Source organism: Natator depressus, chromosome 15 (assembly GCF_965152275.1).
Source record: "Natator depressus isolate rNatDep1 chromosome 15, rNatDep2.hap1, whole genome shotgun sequence".
Classification (NCBI taxonomy): Eukaryota; Metazoa; Chordata; order Testudines; family Cheloniidae; genus Natator; species Natator depressus.
In genome coordinates this window covers 26,960,742-26,977,413 of record NC_134248.1, presented here as the reverse complement: position 1 = coordinate 26,977,413, position 16,672 = coordinate 26,960,742, and the positions used below count along the sequence as shown (strand labels likewise).

General features: G+C 48.0%; 1 protein-coding gene across 6 annotated transcripts in view; it reads right to left on the bottom strand.

The window, feature by feature from the left end:
• The window catches only part of CUX2 (cut like homeobox 2), a 222,546-nt gene that overhangs the window by 171,759 nt on the left and 34,115 nt on the right, over positions 1–16,672 (bottom strand). The window contains exon 2 of one of the 6 annotated variants that reach the window (XM_074973168.1): positions 9,090–9,239. The exons of the other annotated variants lie outside the window; for them this stretch is intronic. The gene's annotated coding sequence lies outside the window, so the exon portion shown is untranslated. The remainder of the gene's footprint in view (positions 1–9,089; positions 9,240–16,672) is intronic. 6 annotated transcript variants of the gene reach the window in all.

The window sequence follows — 16,672 nt, the reverse complement described above, 5'->3', positions numbered from 1 at the left end:
GCGGATCTGGCTCTCCATTTGTAAAACAGGGACAATGCCACCTACCTAACTGCCTGCCATAGGAATGGAGAGGCTCAATGCATTAATGTGCACCAATGTTTTAGCATGAGTGCCACAATATTTGGTATTTTTCTTAACACTTCAGCTCCTGGAATCATGTGATTACGTGAGCATCTCAACTTTTCTTTTTAGAAAGTCCGTTTTTACACCACTGGCTGCAGAGGAAAAAATGAAAAATCCAGTCCCTCAAGGCTCAAAAAACAGAAGGCAAATTAAAAAAAACTCTAATCATTTTCTTTTAAATCTCACGATTTTTATGCCGATCTCGTGACTTGGAGGGAAGGGGGGCTCCTGATTTTTGAACATTTGACATTGGCAATACTGTAATACGTTCGGAGATTCTTGGCTAAAGGGCACTATAGACGTGTTATTATTCACTTTTCAACTTGCACAACAAAAAAAATTTCAGTGTGGGGTTTTTTTGTTTTGTTTTTGGCTGTATCATACAGCCTGTCCCATGCTGAAACGCCCATTGGATTGACTGGGAATTCAGTCTAGCTGCTGAATGAAGCCCTTAAATGAACCAGGAAAGAGGCAAAAAAATAGTTCAGAAATTCAAACAGTAGATCCCATGATAGCTGCCATAAACATCTATACTTGTCCATGCCTTAAAAGACCTTAACACCATACCATGTTTTCCTATTACAAACATAGGTCAGCAGTGAATACTATCACCCCCTTTTAATCATAACAAGAGCTCCGAAAAACAGGCAGCTGCCAGTCTTCTTCTGACAAGTACACAAGACAGCAGTAGGTATGTACTTATTCACAACTCAGCTCAAAACGGATGCTGCCTCCGGGAAAGACACTGCCGAGATGCTACTTTAAAGGGGTTATTCCATTCCCTTTATGTCTGCTTCTCCAAACACCTTGACTGCACACAAGACCTCTGGGTGGGTAATTAGCACTGACCCGCTTTTTCCTGGACGGTGGTTTTCCCCCGGCGTGTGCTGGGTACCAAAGCTCATGTTGCATACACCTTCAGGAAGGCGTAGGACTAATTCATTCATTTCAATAGCACTTTTGCCCTTTCAACCATCCCCGCTCTCTAAGGGCATCCAGGCATTTTACAGACACTTCTTATGGGCTGGATCATGGAGGTACCACAAGTCCTGAGCAAAGGGCAGCGCCTAACTGGTTTAGTGCAGAAATCAGCTGCACCAACCCTACGCCTGGCGTGGGTTGTGTCTCCCTTCACTGGCTCAGCTGCGCTGGCGTGGACCCAAGGCTCTGCCCACCCACCTGCGCAGACGAGCAAGGAGCAGCGGCTCCTCCGCCACACAGTCATGCCAATCAGTGGTGCCGGTAGCCCATGCAGGAACCATACACCCCTTTACTCCCAACTGCGGGTGAAGCACAACTGAGCCCTAAACATGAAGCACCCATCACACGGGAGTCCCAGTGAAGGAGGAGAAGCAGAATTTCCCCCCAGGATGTTAGGATTAAACACATAGATAGGTGGTGATAGGGCATCGCTGCAAACCTGCTCCCACTTCAGGGACGGATCAGCACTTGCCAAGATGCAGAAAGTTTATTTCAGTGCTTAAAAGGGATCTAGGGGGAAAAAAATCACTATGCGCACTGGGACAAAGCCATCTCTGGTACTACACCAGGATTAATTTGGCCCTCCCAGTTCCTCTGGGGCTCCGGTGCCCACCAGGGAACCCAAACCACCAGGCATATGGATCATCGGAGATCCTGCTGGCATGCCATCAACTCAGGGGGACGGATGGGAGCTCAGAACAAACAGAAAATGGGATTTTCTTTGAAGGCGCACAATAAATTTGTTTGCTCAAGTGGGGGAAAAACAGTTGGACCCAGAAGTCATTCACGGCACAGATTAAAGAAAAGCCGGATTGTGCCCTACTCTGTTGGAGAAACTGTACAAGAACACTTCATCCTTATGTACATACTGCCATCACAATGCTGGCAGAGCCATCGGCTCCAAGGCCAGCTATAAGGTATCACTGAGTATGTGCTCCTTGTTTAACTTCCTGTTGCCTTTTGTGCAGCTTCACATTTACCTCTCTGACTTCCCAAACCATTCCCTTTGGACACCGTATTCATTGCACCCCCGCCGGTAACTGTACCCGGTGGGATCTTCAGAAGGAGCAAAAGTCACTTCAGCCCACAGGACTCGTGCTCCTAAATCCCACAGGCGCTTCTGAAAATCCCACCCATCACCCTGCGCTGGGATCCTGCCAGGCCTCATAAGCCCAGCCGGGGCAGCTGTTCGGATGGGAGGTCTCCCAGGAAAGCCAAGGAGCTGCAAGAAGGGGGGCGGAGGACTCAAGTGGTGGTGCCCCTCCCGCTGAGTAAACACTGAGCTAATGCCATAGTCAAAAGAGGGCACCACCCCAATTGCCAAGGTGTAAAACCAAGGTCCTGATCATCTGTGCTCATTAGAGCCCCCATGGCCCTTTGTGTGGAAGTGAGCATTTTAGTCCAGTTCCACCAGGGGTGTATCACTCTGTGCCCATTTAAATTTCTCCAGCAACATGAACTGGAGACACTATTCCCACCCTGCCCTAGGCGGCTGTGTAACGTCCGTGTACACTGTTGAACACTTGCTGCCTGTCACCCCAGAGACGGCTGCACTCTGGCAGTAGAAAAGGAAATGCTAGTGAAGCTGGTGGGAAAAACTCTTTCCGAGCCACTTGAATCCAGAGTGGTATATTGTCAGGGTGGGTCCTCACCTCGAGAGCACCCCCGGGCATCAGGGCGTGATGGTGCCTCATCTCTGGCGCCCCATAGCGGCCACTTCCTTGGCTCTGCAATGCCCCTTCCCAGCCTGCGTCTTATCCCAAGTCTCCTTTGGGGCGTTCTGTGGCCTGGCCCTCCAGCCAACTCACATAAAAGCTCAGGCCCCTCCCAGGGGAGGGAAAGGTCCAGCTGAAAGGCCAGAGAGAGACCCAATAATAATACTTCTGCCCCCGTGGGCTACACTGGAGGTCTGCTGCCAGACCCCTGCTGTGCTCTGAACAGCTTCACTTACACTGCTTTCTCCTAGCAGCTTCTCCCCACTGCCTCCCCGCCCCAGAGACTCTGCTTCCCTCAGGGATCTCCCTGTTCCTTCCATATCAGTGGTCCCCAAATTGTGGGGCAGAAGAACATTCCGGGGAGCACAGGGAGGGAGTGCCACCCAGCCCCACTCTCCCCACAGCCCCAGCTCAGCTCTGGCCCCAGCCACAGCTCCACCACCCCACAGCGCAGCTCCAACTCCACTACACCCCCTGCTCTACACGCCCCTCACCCAACTCCGGCCCAGCCCCACTCCGCCTCTAGCCCCAAACTGCCCACAGCCTGGGACATACGCATACATAAGACACAGTCACTCGCTAAGCTCTGCAATCTAAGGGGACGTTTGTTCTTCCCACCAGGAATTCCTTTGACTTCCGCTCTCCTCCCCCGTCTCCCAAGCGCCTCCCGGGCTTGCAGGCATTCTGGCTGGAGAGTGCCATTCTCTCCAAAAACTCCACCCTGTTAGCACCCAAATTATCAGCAGCAAGAGGGAGTTAAATTTGGGGTGCAGAACAGAATGACAGTCATCCTTATTGCACCGAGCAAGAGACCCTTTATCATCCTAGGGGGTCTCATATGAACCACAGAGCTATTGCAGATCCTGGAAGTTTCACTAGTCAACTCCAGGAGGGCTGTCAGTGGTGCCCAGACCTTTTCCAATAGCTCACTCATTAAAAGGCAAGGCTGAGGTCAGAAACCCCATCTCGTTCAGTGGAACAGTACAGTCCTTTGTCCAGCGCGACAATAACTCACCTTCCCCCATGGCCAGGTCCCCTCAGTGAGCAAGGTTCAGATCCAACTCAAACCCTGGGCTTTTTCATCACGGCTGGCCAGGTGCCCTTTCAATGACTCCGTATAAAGTTCACACTGCCACACCGCAGGTTTTTATTACTGTCTCTGCTCATGAGATCATCCCTCTGCACACAAAGAACTTACCCTGCCAAAACCCAGAGACCTGGGGGAACATTCTCGCCCCTCAGAAAAAGTGAGGCAGATCATTCATCTTCAGCTAGAGCCTCCTCACGGGGAGAGGAAAGGCTGGTGTTGGAGCAGGACATTGGCTCTAAACTGGGGAGGACACATGGACAAACACCTGTCAGGGACAGTCTAGATAATACTTAGTCCTGCCATGAGTGCAGGGGACTGGACTAGATGACCTCTCAAGGTTCCTTCCAGCCCTATGATTCTACGGAAGGAGGCCCCAGGAAGGGGGTCAGAAAAGGTGGCTCGCTCCACCAAAGTCAGTCCATCCCAACTTCTTACAGGGTCTTCTACCTCCCCTGCCCCACAGGAAAGTCCATCTATCCCATGTGCAAGACAGTCCCAGGAATACACACATTCCTCTGCTGGGTATAAAGCAGCTATTCCAGAATGCTGGGACAATACAGATCCTCACACAGGACCTCCTTCTATAGAAGTCAGACCCACCACTCCCTCCTGGAATAAGCAGAGAAGGCTCTATAGACCATAGCCCAGAGACCCTGCTGAACTCTTCCTCCAAGCAAACAAGCTGTCAACTAAAAGGAAAGGAGGACTTGTGGCACCTTAGAGACTAACAAATTTATTTGAGCATGAGCTTTCGTGAGCTACAGCTCACTTCATCGGATGCATGCAGTGGAAAACACAGTGGGGAGACTTTATATACACAAGGAACATGAAACAATGGGTGTTACCATACAAAATGACTGTCGACTGTATCAGAGAGGAAGGCCTCACAAATGAAAGGTGGTTATCCCAGGATTACAAGGAACCGCCCAAAGGAGCCTTCGGAGAGGATGACCAGGAAACAGAGTGGCCTGGTTCCAGCTTACATGAGTGCTCCTCCCTGGGCCATTTCAAGCTCCGATATTCACAACCTTGTAATCATCTCCTACATCAAGATAAACCTACACAACAATCTGTTCATTCGAAGCATGAACAATGGGGGTGGGTGGGGCGTTTACAGGAGAGGAGAGGTAAATCCATTCACCAGAGCCTATGGCTAGCCCTTCATGTGACAGCTAAGTTCTGTTCAATGTCCTCCAAGGAGCTCAAAGCCCTTGACAAATGTCTCTTATGCTTCAGAGAATCCCCACGTATTAGGCAAGTATCAGCTCCATTTTACAGCCAAAGACCAGACTTCGATCTGGAAATCTGGTCAAGGTGATGTGCCTGAAGTCACAATGAATCCGTGTCAGTGCTGAGCCTGGAACCCAGGAGTCCTGTTTCCTAATCCCAGCTCTAAACACGAGGACAAAGCCCAAGGCATGGATTTCACATAATCTTTACCGAGGCAGCAAAGCCACTTTGTGTGTGTGGGCCGGGGGGGGGGGGGGGGGGTGAGGGGTGTAGATCTGCTTGAGAAAGGAGTGACTATGAACTAAACAAGGACTTCATGGTTTGGTCTACAGATGCGTTCAGGGGACCAGACTCTGTCCTGAGTTACAATGGCATAATCGGAGTGACTCCTTTGACGTTATGTCATCACTCCAGATTTACACCATTTTACAGCAACAGAGCAGAGTCTGGCCCAAGCCTGTTAGAATTTTATTTTAAAAGGAGGAGGGGGAAGGTGGGGAGAACGTTGGTCTTCACAATTGACAAAAGACCAATTAATAATGGTTAATGACACACAAGAAAGCCTGTGGGCATATTCCTTAAACACACTGAAGTCAATTGGAGGGAAGGAGAGGGGGGAGAGAGAAAAAAAAGCTTCTGGCAACCAAGGTTCAATTCCCTGCATCTCTCTGTGCCACAGATAATACCATCGCTCTACTTATTCGGGGGTTGTGAGGATAAATACATTGAAGATTGTGGGGCACTCAGATAAATTCAGTCCTACAGCTCATTTTGATGCTGCCATCAAAACCGGTGACTAACGAGTTAACAAATCAAACTAAAAAGGTGGGGAGAGCAGCTCGTCTCCCGTGGGACTCCCGCTCCGAGTGATGCTCCTTGCACGGCAACAAACATTTCCATCCTCCTTTTCAAACAGATTAACGCGTTGCTTTCGGGAAGCGAAATGAACAAATCCGCTGGGATGCCTTAAAGTTAAAATAAACTCCACTGTTTTCCTATTCCCAACCTGAAGCAGGCCCAGCAAACAGCTCTTAATAGCTAACTATCTCGCTTGCTCGGTTTTTGTGGTTGTCTCTGCTGATTTCATGAACTCTGCGGCACGGTGTGCTGCCGTTATCTGTTCTGACGCCCATACACCAACATAAAATTGCCAGGCAATGGGGAAAACCAACAAAAGTTTAGTTCTAGCAAAATTAATCTTTGCCATTATCTGGAGCTTCAATGAACTAGTTACAGTTACTTCTCCCGCCTCTGTGTGCATTGGAAACGTACAAAAGAACGAAAGGCAAGGCGGAGGAGCTAGAAACAAAGCACATGGGGAAAGGGGAAGGCATCATCTGTCTTTGACATCCCCTAACTAATGGTCTAAATGTAAGGCCAGCTCCAGAGGGAACCAAGCGAAGGCCTGGAAATGCCGACTTCTAGCCCCGGCTCTGACATGGACTTGCTGAGTGGCCTCGGACAAGTCACTTTGCCCTCTCTTTGCCTCAGTTTGCCTGGCGGCCAGAGGAGGCTACCAAAGCTTACTCCCCAGGGATGTTCTGCTTGCAGAGTGTTCCAGCCCCTACTGTGCTACATAGGCTGTGGCTTGAATGCAGAGGCGGGGGAGGATACGGAGCCACTCTGCTGACACTTCTGCAAAATTGGTTTTTGCGAAGCCACTTCTCAACCATCTAGCGATCCCCTGATTTTTGGGCAGAGCTACCAGTATACAAATGAGACAATATAGCATGAGCAAATGAGGACCTCAGAGAGGGTCATGGAAAACATCATGCTCATGATTTTCCACAATGGAAACAGGACGCAAGGTCCCATAGCTGGGCACCAGGCTCAGAGCGCCAGCAGTTCCCACCAGTGAAAATCTTGGCTTATTCTTTTCGCTCTGACCTGGCCAGGCACGGCCGCCAATCAGAGAACCTGTGTCTAAGGCCAAGGCACACGCCTGGCATCCACCCCCGGTGGGTTCATTGCACCCAAATGGTGAGGGGCCTGGGCTTTCCCAAGGCCTGGCGGAGACCTGACTCATAGGTGGTGTGTGTGGTACAAGGCTCCTGGAAGAGCGATGTCTTGTGCTGCACGGCCCACCGCTACCACTGCCTCCTTGCTTCAATGTTCTGCCAATAGGATACTTAGCTCTGGAATCTGCTAATTGCCGAGCAACCTTAGCCCACGCTGAAGTCAATGGGGGGTGAGGGTGCTCAGCACCTCGCAGGACCAGGCCCTTAACTCGGAAGGGCATTTATTAATGATCATTTGCAGGCTCCAGCTGGGGAAAGCCACAGGTGACCAGACTTGGCTCCCTGCTTCACCTGGTTCTGCTGTCCTGGGGCCAGACCTCTCCACTGAGACGCATGCAGGCAGTTCCCATTTAAGTCAATAAATCTATGGAAGCCCCAGGCAGGCAAACCAAAGATCACATTCAGCCCCTCAGTCTGATCCAGCTCCCTTTAACGTCAATGAAAAGCCTCCCATTCACTTCAGCAGCAGTTGGGTTGGGCCCCTAGCGATCAAAGGCCAGGACAGCCAGTGTGTTCCCACTTCCCTTTGAAACAGCCCCCTCAGTCAGAGCCAGGATTCCATTTGGAGCTTGGATTTTAGTTCGACTACAGACTTTATTAAAAAAACACAACCCAGCACCGAAGGAAATCGCTTAACAAATATTTGTCATGGAAATAAAAACACAAAAGAGGAGGAGAAAAGTGAGATGATCTGATGTCAAATGCAAGAGCAAAAACAACTGCACCAGACTCGTTGGAGTAATTTAGACATTACACTAAGTCCCAAGATAACATTTATCTGCACTTTGAGATTACATCTCGCTGTCATGCAGCGCATCCGTCCGCACGTTACTGTGTGCTGCGTACTGAAAGGCACACACAACACCAGCCCAGGATCGTTGCAGGTGATTCAAGTGCTCTCTAAAGACGCAGGATTTACAATTGTGGCACTAAAATAAATTGGGTGGGAGAATGCAGGTCAGAACTGCTCTGGGTAATAAGGATCCTCTGTGGAATGTAAGGGCCTGATTCTGAAAGGTGCTGAGCACCTATATTCTCAGCTAGGAGTCCTCAGGGCAACAATTCTTAACTACATTCACTATGGTTAACCTTGGTGTTAAACATTCATGAGTATGGCCCCTCAAAGATCTGGAGATCAGCTTAAAAATCAAGAGGTTTCTAAAAAGTTAATTTGGAATTCTTCTGGTTTGCTTTCTGGGGTTTTTTGGCCCTTTAGGGTCACTCTAGATCATAATTTCAAAATTTTTCTGCTGCCGTGAGGTCTAGAAACCTACATTAACAAATATGAAAAGTTAAGAAATCACTTGACTCCAGGAGCTGGGGCATGAAAATAAAAACAACCCTCCAAATACCTCGAGACTCACAATAAAGCCGGGAGAGTTGGCAATGCTGCACATTCTGAGGGAATTTGCCTTTACATGAGCCCTTCACTGGGAAATCATATGAGAAAGGGTTGGTGGGAGTTGGCCTTTGAGCTGGAAAACTCTCCCACATTTTGCAGGGACTTTACTCCCCCTCTTAGCGCAGCCCTGCCGCTGCTGAAATGTAGTGGATTTGGAGAGGCGATTATCTCTGCATCACCGTCACACAGTACCGTTAAGATACACAGTCCAACTTTGATTACCCAAATGGAATGGGGGTCCTTCCTTCACACCCAGCAGAGGTCAGGCCATTCTCGGGGCCAGTAACCCACCTCAGGGACGAAGAGGAAGAACATGATTTCATATGGGATGAGTGAGGTTTCTGGGTGATGCTGGTCAGGTGAACCCTGGTTCGCCTGGCCACAGGGAGAGTCAGGAGGGTGCGTAAATCCCCACCCGTCACAAGAGGGCTGTGCTGGAGGAAGCGCAGTGAAAGGGAAACAGAGAGATGCAAGCAGCCCGGGCGATATTGCTGGCTTGTCCAACAACAGATTTTAAGATTGTCTCAGACCTTCTGCGACAAGGCTGAAGGTTGTCTGGGGACACTGGTGTTTCTTCAGAGCGGCAGCTGGAACAATGGAAGTACCGTATGCGCGCAGTCTGTCTAATGCGCCTTTTCCCAGGTACCCGAGCTCGATGGCTTGTTGACAGCTTTGCCCGCCTGCAATGGAGATTAGATGGAGAGAAGAACAAAATAAAGGTGGTGCTGAGACCCAGATGCACCCAATTACAGCTTTCAAACAAACCCTCATCCACACATGTGGCTGCAAGAGGAGCGCTGGTGGTCATAACGGGGGGGCTGGGTTTCCATCACCGGGATAAGCACACGCTGGGAAGAAAGTATCCAATTGTTTCCTGCTCTCGGCCCCCGTGCAAGCTAGATGCAGATCTGCCCAACCCCAGGAAAGCGGATGGCGCTGCTAATGTCAGGACCCACACTGCAAAAAGGTAGTTCAGGGCCTTGCACGTTTCCCAGTATTATCGATCTCACAACAGCCGGTATAATTTTGCTTAGCTTCAGATATCTGGCAATCATGAATTCTTTGGCCATAAGGTTATAAAGCATTCTCCAAAACATGAGAGAAAGATTAAGCCTGCTTATAGGTAATAATATACTGTATGTTGTCTATCAAGCTGGCTGTGTGCTATTGAGAGCCTACTATTAGACACTTATTTAAAAGCCCCTTCAAGGCTCCCAAAGAAAGTGCAGTTATGCATTTTTTTTCCTGGCAAGAATTACTATAGATAAACATCAATTCACTCCTGCAGATCACAGTCGCAGTAAATAAATTTTTCAGGAAGCTAAGTTCCATACAAAGGCTTCTCAAAGCCCCCATTTCACACAACATCAATGTTTGGCCTCTGAGAAATAAAAGCTCTAAGGTTGCTTTGTCCAAAGCTAAATTATCAACTGTAGTTGCTTTAAAAAAAGGTGGGGGTGGGGAGCTTTCAATGCGAAATCGGCACAGATGAAGGGAAGCAAAACAACACAACTCTGAGGTGGCATTCCCCACTAAAGGCAACACTTGGAGGGCCGGTGATTTCACTAGCAAATTGTCTGGGCTCTTTGTAAAAGATGCAGCAGCCAAAACTTTTCCATGCTGTGCATCAGGCAACATTAACAAGCGTAATTGAGATCAGCCAGCTCCAGACAAACTCAGCAACCAATGCTCCTGCTTTATCGCTTTTAGAAGCGGCAGACTGGGATTATCCACTATCAAGTCTGTCACCAAAAAGCTCCACTCCCGTTATATCAGTAAAAAAATCTCAGCCCCTCGGATTGCCTGTCAGTTCTCTGCACAACCCTGATCCAAAAGAGAGCTGCTGAGCACCCGGGTGTCCCAGTGAAGTCAATGAGAGTAGGGGGAGGTGCTCAGAATCCTGCAGGATCAGGCCCCAGGGAGTTGCATCTTCCGGCCAAGGCTGGCTGCTTTTCAAAGTAGCACACAGGGAATTATCCACATGACTGCAGCTGACATGAGCGGAAGAGGGGCGTGACATCTTACTCTAAAGGGCCCATGATGCAAGGTCATTTCCTGGGATTGCCCTGAAATTCTCACATCCAGATCTGATACTACTAACAAGATATTACACAGAGAGATTATTACATAGCCATGCATGACGCCCCAACACCCTAATTCTTGAGCTGTTCCATTGCCCGTGGACTAATACGCACCGTGGGGGAGTGCAAGATTTGCACAGTTGCTTGGAAATTTCAGGTACAAACCCACATAACACAGAGAAAAGCTTTGGCCCGGGTATACTAACTGTCCGTAGAGCCAGGACCCCACCACCAGGGTGTGCTTTTTAGTCAGATTTTTATTTAAAAAGGGACACTGGCAACTGGAATGGTTTTTAAAATTGACAAACTTCAAAAAAAGAAAAAATTACAGAGACTCCTTTAAATAATAAGGCTGGCTCTTAAAATAACAAACTTTCTGAAAATGGAAGGGTCTTTCTACTCGCCTGTTGAGGTTTACAAGAGCCTTTTCAACAAGGAAGTGACCGATTGTAAAGGGGAAACCGTGAAATCGACTATACACAACAAGCTCTCCATTTGTCTGTCTCATGAAGTTGAGGGTCTTTCTGAAACATCTTTTTGAGTGAAGCTATTCCATGCAAATACCATAGGACACTGCAAATCAAAATGGGTTTCTACTCTGAAAGTGAAGCTGTTAAAAAACAAAAACAAAAAAACACCCTCCATGCTTATTGTGTCTCAATAACTCTCGACTGAATTTAGCTAACTTTACAAGTAAAACGACCTGTTTGTTAGCTGCCAGTCTTCAGATCTCAACATGGGCTCTCCAGGTCAAGCTGTAAGAATTTACAAGCCAGAAATAACCCTCAGCTGCAACGGAGAGACCCCCTGGGCTTTAACGGGTTGCAAATGTACAACTGATATTGAAATCCAGCCCCACCGCTGGAAGTCAGTTAAGTCTGTGATGATGCATGATCCAGAACAGAACCCGGGTCGCTGTGTTGGATCCTGACTCAAGAAGGAAGCGAAGCGGAGAATGAAAAAGTGCTATTTTTTACTTCAGCAATTTTGAGAGCTGATAAGTTTCAGAATGCCACAGCTGGTATGGAGAAATGAAACGAACGAAACAAATCAAACGTAAATTAATTAGAAAATAAAACTGTGAATAGACCTAAAGAGGACTCCTTTTATAAGGATCAGAATTAACTGGAGGTTAGCTTCAAGTTCTCATATGCAGCTATTTTTTGAGTTAAATGTCTGTCTATTGCCCCAAGTCAACTAACTCCAAATCTGATAAGGGTATTGTTCTCAAACCATCAAAGAGCTTCAGAGAAAGTTAAGAGCAACTGAAAACTGAGGTTTGTACTAGACGTTAGGCTGCAAATCCATCTGCAGCTTTCACTAGAGCTTCTGGTCCTGCAAAATGTTGCTTAGAAAAGATACGTGACTATGAGCTAGAGCTTCAAACTCCTGGGTAATCAAAGCCAATTTTTATTCCCAAACCTTCTACAAACGCACTCCCAGTGACCACCAATACTAGAACAGATCCCTATGCAATGGAGCCCTGGGGCAAGGCTGTAGCACTCAGCTAGTCAGAAGAAGAGACAAGCACAAAAGGTCCACGTAAAGATTGCATTTCTGTATCCACGTCACAGTAGTTTGCGCTTTAAGGTAAGCGGAACTTGACCCTGGAGAGGCTTGCATAGATTTCGAGCATTCCCAGTGAAGTCAGTGGGCTGACTCATGTGAAGAAGAAAGCAGGGAGAAGATTGCCTTTCGGTAACCAGCAGCACTTCAAAAAGTGAGAGCCTTTCATATCGCATCTGAGGACATGTTGTGTCAAACCCCCAGTCAGACCATCAGTCATTTTATTGGGCATTGCGCGGGGGGGGGGGGGGGGGGGGAGAGAGGGGGGGAGGGAACCATTAGGCAAGGTTTGTTGGTACAACATGCCTAAAAGCAGAACTAGTCTGGAAACACAGCAACCTTGGCCTATTTACACCAGTAGGCCAGACCAGTCTGGTTGCTTTTCGAAGCCTGTCTGCCGAGAAGGGGCTTGAGGACCTGCAGTGGAGTTACACCAGGAATGAATTTGGCTATTAAAAGCCCAATCAAACGCCAGGCGCTCGGATACCATGGAGACGGCCGCAGTATAAGAACCGGAAAACAGAAGAGAATCCAGCAAGGTGTTGGGATGCCCTATCGTCCCTTTGGCTGCGACTGGAATTGGGAGCGTTTAATACCCTGCAATAAAACCAGGCAACAGTGGGACAAGTTGGGCATGCAAAAGCTAAGGCATCAAAAATCTTCTGAGATGTTAGGCCTAAGCAGCAGCGAGCGATCGAGGTGGCTGCCCTGGATGCCAAAATGCAGGGGTGGCAAACTCCGGTTTGGGGGAGGGGGTGGTTTCCATGTGTCTTTGGGGGGCAGGGAATGTTTTTCAGCCTGGGCAACAAAACACTGGCCGACCCCAGGTCTAAGTGTACACGTAGGGCCAAATCCAATGCTAGCATAAGAAGAAATGGGTCCACTGCAGTCAAGGGAGCGGTGCAGACAGCTATGCGGGAGCTCCCCCACCACTGAGACCCAGCGTTGCCAATTCTCATGGATTTTATTGTGACTCTCGCAATATTCAGCATTACTTCTTCAAGCCCCAACCCCAGGACTCAGGTGACTGCGAACGTTTCAGATCTCAGTACAAATAAAATAAGTGTCTAGCCCTCATCGCTGCACAGAAAAGCTTCAGAATGGGACCCATGTGTGACCTGAAGGCTCAGAAACCAGAGCACAAAGAATGCACATTTGAGTATTTTTTAAAATCTCATTATTTTTAACCTAACCTTGTGATTTTTGGGGGCTGACTCATGAATTTTGAATGCATGGGGTTGACAATGCGGGATAACACTGCTGGGAACAGTCCTGAACTTTGAGAGGGATGGATAAGCTGAATAAGGGCTTGTCTAGACTTGAAATGCTACAGACAGCTGCTGCTGCAGCACTTCAGTGTAGCTAGTACCCATGCTGGTGGGGGGCAGAAGGGTTCTCCGGTCAGCATGAGTAACCCTGAGAGGTGGTAGCTATGTCGACAGAAGAATTCCTCCAACAACCTAGTGCTGACTAAACTGGGGATTAGGTCAACTTAAATATATCTCCTGGGATGTGGATTTTTTACACTTCAAATGACGTAGTTGAGTCAACCTAACTTTTTAGTATAGGTCAGACCCAAGTAGCTGACAGCATTTGACCGGAACACATCATTAGCAGATGTTATCTTGCTGAAAGAGGTCGAAGCAATTTCTGCTAGAGGCAAGTAACTCATTCCCACCTGGCTATAAGAGAAGTGAGAGATTTCCTGCGGGAAAAGAGGATCAAGGGTGTGGGCTGAGCAATTCTGAGGGAGGAATCGTAGGATCAGAGAAAGTCTCAGCTGATCTTCACTGTGTCTCATTGTTTCCTTAGCGAATAAAGCAGGACCCCACAGCTGCCCGAGTTTGGACTCTCCACCACATGTGCATTATGTCTGTACGGCAGGCTGAGGAAGGCACCTGATTGGTATTTTCCCCTTGAAACACCTACAATTGGATTCTTCATTTTGAAAGCTCTCCCATTCACCAGCACCTGCAAAGTTCCTTACAGCCACAGAGCCGCCAACTGCCTTTATGAAGCATAAACTGGACAGTTCCTCATTAAATTACAAAAGACACTAAATGCTGATTATCTCAATCAATACTTCCTAAGCACTTGTTACTAAAAAATCAGGGCCGCCAGCCCTCTCCTCTTTACAAAAATGTTTTTCTTTTTAACTAATCTCTGAAAATAACTCGGAGACGTCGAGGAGGTAAGCACATTTTCCATCACTGAAATAAACTTAATTTTAAAGTCATGAACTTATGCCATCCATTGCTCTCATGAAAATAAAACCGCCAGGGATGATATAATATGCATATTTAACCTTCTGATGCTGCTAATGTTTTTAACAGAAACTGATATATCGTCTGTTCCTGCTGACAGGAGCAAGAGTCTATAAGCTATTACTGTGGCTATTAGCAAACTGCCGATTTCCTGCAGTGTTACTTCCAGGTTATATAAGAGAGCCCTTGGGCTTATGTTACTGTAATAACATTGGGCACTATATTGCTCTATACAGGAGCTTTCCACTTAGCCTACTGCAAATCTTTTCCAAACCACTGCTTTTGTCTGTCACTCCACTAGACACATCAGAACGTATCGTCCGGCGTTATCTGCCTTCAGTGTGCAGGGGCAACAGCTTCACCCCAGGACTAACATATGGTGGCTAACTATTTATAAACAAAGTACTGTAAGAATTCGCTCTTACGCTGCACCTCTTATCCAAGGATCTCAAAGCACTTTACAAAGATTAATTAGCCCTTATGTATTGTCCCCATTTGACAGCCAAGGAAACGGAGCGGTGATGTGATCTGCAGGCCCTTATTAGGTGATGCATGGCAAGTCATTTACCTGCCTCGTGCCTCAGTTTCCCCCGAGTACAATGGGGATAACAACACTTCCCTACTTCATAGGGTTGTAGCAGTGATGCTTAATTCACCTGTCCATTAAGTGCTTCGGACCTGCAGACAGAAGATGCTCTGTAAGCATAAAGCACTATTGCCTTGTTGATTTCCTTTTAAAATGCAAAGATGATCCTTGAGCAGCACATCCCACCAAGGAGAATGGCTAGTATTTACCCCAATCCCATCTGGAATTGTATCTTCTTTACAGAACTCTAGCAGACCGGGGAAGGCACTCATGTTTGTCAGGGCGGCTCCGGGAAGACATTCTCTTTCTCCTGTTCTGTGAACATTTTTTGTTTTTTGAGTAAGCCTTCTCAAGATGCAGCCATCATAACGCAGATATAATCGGCGGCGGCTTTACCCTTGCATGACACAGAGACCAAGCAACCTGCTGGCTGAATTCAGAGGGGAAAAGCTCAGCAGTTCTGCCCGGAACAGCAGGTACCGTTCTGGATAACGTACATATTAGGAATCACTGAAGCGTAGATCACTGGAGCCAAAAGACACAAAAACAGGCTCTACAGTATGCAGAAAGGCCAAGACCAAATACAATTTCTCTTTAAAAACAAGCGTGCGGGGGATGGGGGTGGCGTTTTCCTTCTGTGCTGCTGAAATTATTTAGCTGGCCCTGCAGTCTTCACCAAAGATACTTGTTAAAGTTCTCTCTGATGCCCAGGAAGGATCCCGGGCAGCACACCTGCTCCCCCACAGGAGGGTGCTATGCCCTAGCTGCAATGCAGCCTTAACCTTGGCTTTCTGGCTATAAAGCAACAAGTGGGAAAGCTCAGCAGAGGTGGAGGAAATACGTTGGATCATGGTGAGCTCCTGTGTGTATTCCTGCCCAAGGAATGCCAAGCTGTGGAAGATGCCAGGGTGGCAGCGCTGGGTGGTGAGGCCCCCCATCTAGCTGCAGCTTCAGCAGCAGCAGTACCAGGTCAGGCCCTGGGCGGCTTGCTCCGAGTCATTGGGAAGCAGCCGAGATCAGGAGGTAGCATTGCAGGGTCCCGGCACTCCAATGATACAAAGATGAGCACCACAGAAATGCCAAGTAAATAAATGAAATAACAATGCGGCTTAGCTCTTCGTCAGTGGCTCTCAAAGCAGGTTACAGAGGAAGGTCAGTATTATTGTCCCCTTTTCACAGGTGGGGAAACTGAGTCACAGAACCTCAAGGTGACCAGTGTCACACAGCAAATCAGTGGCACAGCCAGGAATAGAACCCAGGTCTTCTGAATCCCAGCCCAGTGCCATCACCAAGGTAGCACAGTGACTTCTGTTCTCAAGTCTGTTACAGACATGTAGCTAGATCATGCAAAGGCCCTGATAGTGAGTTCCTGAGTCCTTGCAGATCACACCCCTGTTGTGTGACCCACTGCACGTCATTTACCATCTCTGTGCCTCTGTTTCCATGTCACAAGGCTTTCCTACCTTCATTACGCAAGGTGACTGAAGCATAGGAGATCTCACAGGAACGTTCATATTCATGCTGGTAGTGGAGTTTTTCAGTACACTGCAAACAACCCACTGCACAGAGAGGTTTAAAAAACATTCACAGGTGTTTAAAATGCCATGTAATCAAGT